Genomic DNA, 7,217 nt, shown 5'->3' with positions numbered 1-7,217 from the left:
CTTTCAGCCTGTTGACGGCCCATAAATCTGATGGGCCATTTGTAGTCGGACCTGAGTTTCGGCCTTTTAGCGGCCCATTTAAGTGTTGGGCCAATTTCTGGCCTGGTGTCACTTTCAGCCTGTTGACGACCCATCAATCAGTTGGGCCATTTGTAGTCGGACCAAAGTTTTGGCCTTTTAGCGACCCATTTAAGTGTTGGGCCAATTCCCGGCCCTGTGTGCCTTTCGGTCTGTTAACGAACCATAAATGAGTTGGGCCATTTGTAGTCAGACCTTAGTTTTGGCCTTTTAACGGCCCATGCCCTTCATGGTCCAATACCAGCCCGGTTTCTCTTTCGGCCTGCTAAAGGCCCACAACACAGTTGGGCCATTTACAATACGACCTGACTTTCAGCCTCTTAGCGGCCGATGCTCTTCATGGTCCACTACAAGCCCGCTGTCTCTTTCGGCCTGCTAAAGGCCTACAGTATAGTTGGGCTATATGTAGCCCAAACTTAGTAACAGCCTATTAACGGCCCGTGAAATAAATTGGGGCCACCTGTTGCCCGCTTCGATGTCGGCCTGTTAACGACCCGGGAGGTAAGAGGGCCGACCATTAACTTTCGGCCTAGTAACGGCCCATTAACTTAATGGGCCCACTAAAGTTCTTTCATGTCTTTAGGCCAAATTAGATAATTTGAGCCCATTACAACGAGCAATTATGCACAGGACCAAAACCGATCAAGCAAAGGTACGACATACAGGGAATAGCGTTGCACATACAGCATATATTACAGGAAATTACATCCACTGGGCAATCAAAGATTGATGCCAGTGCAAATAAATGAGCAGAACCTAACCGTCTACAACGTCACAATCTGCAACCTCACCACAGATGACGCCCATAAGCATGTGGGCAAGTTCTTGCTGCTTTGCTACACTGTCTATGTAAACATTGATCAGTTGTTGTGTCGCACGACTCTGCACCTCTGATTCATCCCCCATTTCCATCATTGCTTCAGCCATTAATTGGTTCACAAACATACATTTATTCCATTGCATTCGAGACAGAGGATACTGAACAGATTCAGATGGCGATTTTGGTAGGCTTGTATTATTGATAGTGGAGAGTGTCTCGACTGCTGCATCATAACATAAATTAGGACGGGAACCAAACAGATTAATCATGAGTTATTGCTATATTACCTGGCCTAGATTTACTGGAAAGAAAAAATGGGGTTGCCTTGCTGTTTTCAGAGGTTGTCTTCTTATCTTCAGCAACCTGCACAAAATTGACACACTAGCATTGCTATCATTGGCCAAGTCAGATAATAGGAAAGCAACATTGACATAACGAATGTTTGGGCAACTAGCCTACACCAAATTAACACAATATGGCACAACTATCATCAGCCAGGTAAGGTAATACGAAAGCAACATTGACACAATGAATGAATGGGCAACCAGAGAAGCACTACAATTCAGTAATGTGCGTGATATGAGATAGTACATTCATGCAGCTCAGTATGCAAAACTACTAGGCAGTTTTCCTTACAAAAATCAACATTGGCGCCTTTAACATTTTGCTACAACTAAATTTAGGTCAGATAAAGGTTAGATTCACGCCGATTAACAAAATACATGCTGATGTAAAAATATAGTGATATACAACAGGTACTTACATCAGCATTGGAGCACAGAGAATTCTCGCAAGATATTTTCCTCGAATACGATCCCAATGGAGGAAGTCTTGTATCGTTTAACTTATTTTCTAAAAGAGAGATGGGTAAGAAACATGTATAAAATATGATCAGAATGCTATAAAATTTCATGATGCGAGGATACACACACGCTTCTTAGAATGGAGTTGACATTCTTTTGCTGGACTGGAGCGGACTAGTTCTTTGGCCACCGGAATCTGCTTATTTTCAGTGGGAGTTGGGTTTCTCTGTGCTAGAGCAGTATCTATGAAAAATGGAGTTGGTTTATTATCTCCTGGCGTTTGGATCTTTTGCAAAGACCTGGTTTGTAACCCTTCAGATTCTAACATAGTCGTCTTCCCCTTGCATGCCTTATATAGAACAATGGTGATTCAGTTATAAAACATGCTACAGCAGAGATGGAATAGGTACTGAAGAATAGTAAGGCATGACCTATGGACATGTATTCCCTCCATCCGGAAATAAATGGATGGGTCTAGGCGTATTTCAGTTCTAGATACATACAGTTTTATCCATTTCTGCGACATTTAATCTGGACAGAGGGAGTATGATGTAAGAGCTAGGGATACGACAGGACAACACAGTAAAAAAACACTGAAAAACCCACTGCAGAACCAAAGTATTCAAACCCACTGATATGAGATAGTACACTCATGCAGCTCAGGATGCAAAACTACCAGGCAGTTTTCCTTGCAAAAATCAACATTGTGGCCTTTAATCATACATTTTGCTACAACTAAATTTAGATCAGATAAAGGTTGGATTCACGCCGATTAACAAAATACATGTTGATGTAAAAATATAGTGATATACAACATGTACTTACATCTACATTGGAGCACAGAGAATTCCTGCAAGAATCTTTCCTCATAAATGATACCATTGCAGAAATTCTTCTATATGTTGAGCTTATTTTCTAAAAGAGAGATGGGTAAGAAACATGTAGAAAATATGATCAGCATGCTATAAAATTTCATGATGCAAGGATACGCACACGCTTCTTAGAATTGAGTTGACATATTTTTGCTGGACTGGAGCAGACTAGTTCTTTGGCCACTGGAATCTGCTTATTATTAGTAGGAGTTGGGTTTCTATGTGCTGGAGCAGTATCTATAAAAACTGGAGTTGGTTTATTATCTCCTGGTGTTTGGATCTTTTGCAAAGGCCTTGTTTGAAACCCTTCAGATTCTAACATAGTCGTCTTCCCCTTGCATTCCTTGTATAGAAGAATGGTGCTTTAATTATAAAACATGTGACAACAGAGAGATGGAATAGGTACTGAAGAATAGAAAGGCATGACCTATGGACATGTATTCCCTCCATCCAGAAATAAATGGATGGGTCTAGGCGTATTTCAGTTCTAGATACATCCAGTTTTATCCATTTCTGCGACATTTAATCTGGACGGCGGGAGTATGATGTAAGAGCTAGGGATACGACAGGACAACACAGTAAAAAAACACTGAAAAACCCACTGCAGAACCAAAGTATTCAAACCCACTGATATGAGATAGTACACTCATGCAGCTCAGGATGCAAAACTACCAGGCAGTTTTCCTTGCAAAAATCAACATTGTGGCCTTTAATCATACATTTTGCTACAACTAAATTTAGATCAGATAAAGGTTGGATTCACGCCGATTAACAAAATACATGCTGATGTAAAAATATAGAGATATACAACATGTACTTACGTCTACATTGGAGCATAGAGAATTCCTGCAAGAATCTTTCCTCATAAATGATACCATTGCAGAAATTCTTCTATATGTTAAGCTTATTTTCTAAAAGAGAGATGGGTAAGAAACATGTAGAAAATATGATCAGCATGCTATAAAATTTCATGATGCAAGGATACGCACACGCTTCTTAGAATTGTGTTGACATATTTTTGCTGGACTGGAGCAGACTAGTTCTTTGGCCACTGGAATCTGCTTATTATCAGTAGGAGTTGGGTTTCTATGTGCTGGAGCAGTATCTATAAAAACTGGAGTTGGTTTATTATCTCCTGGTGTTTGGATCTTTTGCAAAGGCCTTGTTTGAAACCCTTCAGATTCTAACATAGTCGTCTTCCCCTTGCATTCCTTGTATAGAAGAATGGTGCTTTAATTATAAAACATGCGACAACAGAGAGATGGAATAGGTACTGAAGAATAGAAATGCATGACATATTGACATGTATTCCCTCCATTCGGAAAAAAAATGGATGGGTCTAGGCGTATTTCAGTTCTAGATACATCCTTTTTATCCATTTTGGCAACATGTAATCCAGACGGAGGGAGTATGGTGTAAGAGCTAGGGTTACGACAGGACAACATAGCAAAAAAAACACTAGTTGAATGTAAAACTGTATGCTAGCGGAATACATAACTAAATAACTAAGGCAACATATACGTGTATGATTGGGAAAATAAGATGGCATTGCAATAGAGCACTAGAACAACACTTCAATGTAAAAAAATGGTATGGTAGACAGATGAAGTACATACTGATGAATAACAATGCATAAGATATTCAGAAGCATGATGTCCAAATTAAGCAGATGGCATTGCGATAGAGTAGAATGACAGTACTTGAATTTGAAAACATGTTATCATGAATGGAATAGGTACTGAAAAACAGGAAGGCATGACATATTTACATGCATCATCAGCATGCTAAGCACATGGCATTGCAACAGTGTAGATACACTCCAGGACATTATATGCATGGTGTACCCATATCACATGCCAAGTTAGAGCAAGGACCTTGTGGGGTGAAGAGGATTCAACATCTTTCTGCAAATCTTCTGAAGAACTGCCTTTACATGTTCCATCATATTGGGTATCATTGACATCAAGTTTATTGGCCTTTACATTGCTCCGTGAGGTTCTTGTGGATATATCAGTGTGTGCAATTATATCTGACATGCATGGAAGACAACTATTAGTTAGATTTATGTAATGAGTGCCTGTAGGAGACGACATAAATAGTAGGACTGGGGTTAACTAGCAGCAACAGGTCTCATAAACTAAAGGGAGAACAGATGAAAGCTACAGAATATGTATCATTTGTACTTGAGATTAACTAGATGGCACACAAAAGTATTAAAGAACAACATAAGTAATACTAGAAGTGGTATAATACTATAATCACCAACCTGTGGGATAGCATTGGCTGATGGATGATAACTATGGAGCAGCGTTACCTAAAGAACAAGTATCTTAGCTGAACTATGGAACGGCGTTAACTCCTGAACAAGACCCGTAAGAGATCAGCATGAATATATAGTGAAATGTGATGATCTATTTTCCATGCTTAGATGAATAACAAAGCCATAAATGTTGCACACAAGTAAGATGAGGGTACAACCTATCTGGGTGCCATCCATAGGAGTGAGCATCATGTGCTAACTTGTCGATGGCCCTGCAGTTGTTGTGGCCGTCCATGTCGGGCACACGCATTCGATGCAGGAACTGTTGAGTGGGGACTATAGCTCCCTTCTGGTGTATGCTTCCCTTGTTGGAGCAGCTGCGGTGAGTCAGAAGATGGTGTGTCTGAAGATGCAGATAACGCATAATGTTAAGAACGGCATATCTCTTTGATCTGAAGAAATACACTAAGAGATCAACAGCAAGGTACGAGAGTGGTCACATGTCTGTTGACTGAAGGCTAAATTGGGGTCCCACGATTTTATTTTATTTTGGTACTGTCCGATCTATGCCGGATGGCTGGCCGTCTTGTGCCTCCCGGCTGACACTGTTCGGAATCTTCCCCGAAGAGCCAGCGACCAACGGTAGAGCAGCCTGCCTCCGCCGTCCGTGGCCTCGGCCAAAACCCCGCTCCCCGCCCCACCGCACTGCCGTGGTTGCGCCGCCCCCGGGACAATCCACGAAGATTCCCCGTCATTCAGATCCGGCGGCGGCAGTACCTTCAACCCACGCAACTCTAAAAGATAGCCATCTAAGGGCTACTTCCGCAGCGAACTTGCGGCCCTGCACCCTTACGTTAGACACCAGCCAACCGGGAGCCTAGGAGCTCCGCCGCCTCGAGGGGAGCTGGTTCCCAGTGGGAATCGATTGGCTTAGAATAAAAATTCAGACAACTGACGCCTAAATAAAGTGATTTGAGATGAGGGTGCGACCTATCTGGCGGCATGGTGAAGTAGGCAGGTCCAGTTGCCGAGTCGGTGAGGCCGGCGCGGTTGCAGTGGCGACCGGCGGCAGGGAAATAGCGATGTCATGACGGTCGACGACTACGCGGAAGCAGCGTGGACGGATCCAAAGTTGGAGCCGCTCCGGCGCCGTAAACAACGGCGGGGGTGAATCGGCTCCGGTACGGTTCACGCGGCCGTCGTCGAGGCAACACCAGTAGCATGGAGTAAGAGGCACACGACCCAGTGCATGACGGCAAATGGACAGCGTCTCCGACATTAGGAAGGAGGGCGGCTGTGAAATTGGTGCGGTGGGGGGCGCCATGGAGGTGGGCTGAGGTTTCGCGGCTCGTGATAAGGGAGCTTCCCGGGGAGAAGGTGATGTGGCGCCCACGAGGTATGAATGGAGGCAGGCGGGGGGGAGGGGGGTGGAATTGGGAGGGGAGTGGAACCATGTCTTACGGACGCATTTCTCTGAAATGTGAGGGGGAGTTACAGTTCTACCCTTGCCTATAGGCTTCTCGGCTTGGGTCTGTGAACTGAGGGTCGGGGATAGTAGAGTAACTTTGCTTCTCCCCAAATAGTGGGCGGGAGAGATTTCGGGTGAGGAGGGCGTGTTTTGAACTATAGTGGGCGCGAGCGATTTCAGGCGAGGAGAGCGTGTTTTGAAATAGTGGGCGCGAGCTATTTCGGGCGAGGAGAGCGTGTTTTGCCAACCATGGTTTATGAATTATTCGGCACATGTCATTTCGGCCGAGGAGAAGGCGCGCTTGGATGAAGTTACGAACCTACCCTCGATGTACAATGGGCCAATTAATGCGTGTCCCACATAGGGCGGTAATTTCGCGTCTCCCATTTATTTGCTCGGGCGAATTCCACCGAGCAGAGAGGATGTTTAATGGTTTGTTCAAATTTTGGGAGAACAAGCATCCACGTCTACCTTACCAAGTCGATTTGGATCAAATTTTGAAATATTAGCTTGCCACTTCTTTTTTAGATGGAGAGATGATGCTCGGGAGTAATGTGTTTTTACATGCTCGTTGCTAGCGATTTACTATATGACAAATAGTTGACCCACTCAAAAATGCGAATCAAACTCAAAATGAAATATCTCAATTCAATGAAATAGCTCGTTCAGTAGGTCAAAATAGTGAACTAAATCCAAAATTGAACACCTTAATCGAGTAGCATGTTGTACAATATTATAGTACTCCATGAACATGTTGAAAGTCAAATTAATGAACTTGTTTGATATACGCATATATCTGTTCATGTGTGGATTGCAGACAACATGTTCTCTAATTTAAATATTTGAATGCAAGTTTATATCGAAACATGGTTTATATCAGTCTTTGATGCATAAAATGCGACCTCCCCCTCTCCCG

This window comes from Triticum dicoccoides, chromosome 1A, assembly GCF_002162155.2.
Source record: "Triticum dicoccoides isolate Atlit2015 ecotype Zavitan chromosome 1A, WEW_v2.0, whole genome shotgun sequence".
NCBI lineage: Eukaryota > Viridiplantae > Streptophyta > Magnoliopsida > Poales > Poaceae > Triticum > Triticum dicoccoides.
The sequence above is the reverse complement of the archived record's forward strand: the minus strand, read 5'-3'. Positions refer to the sequence as shown.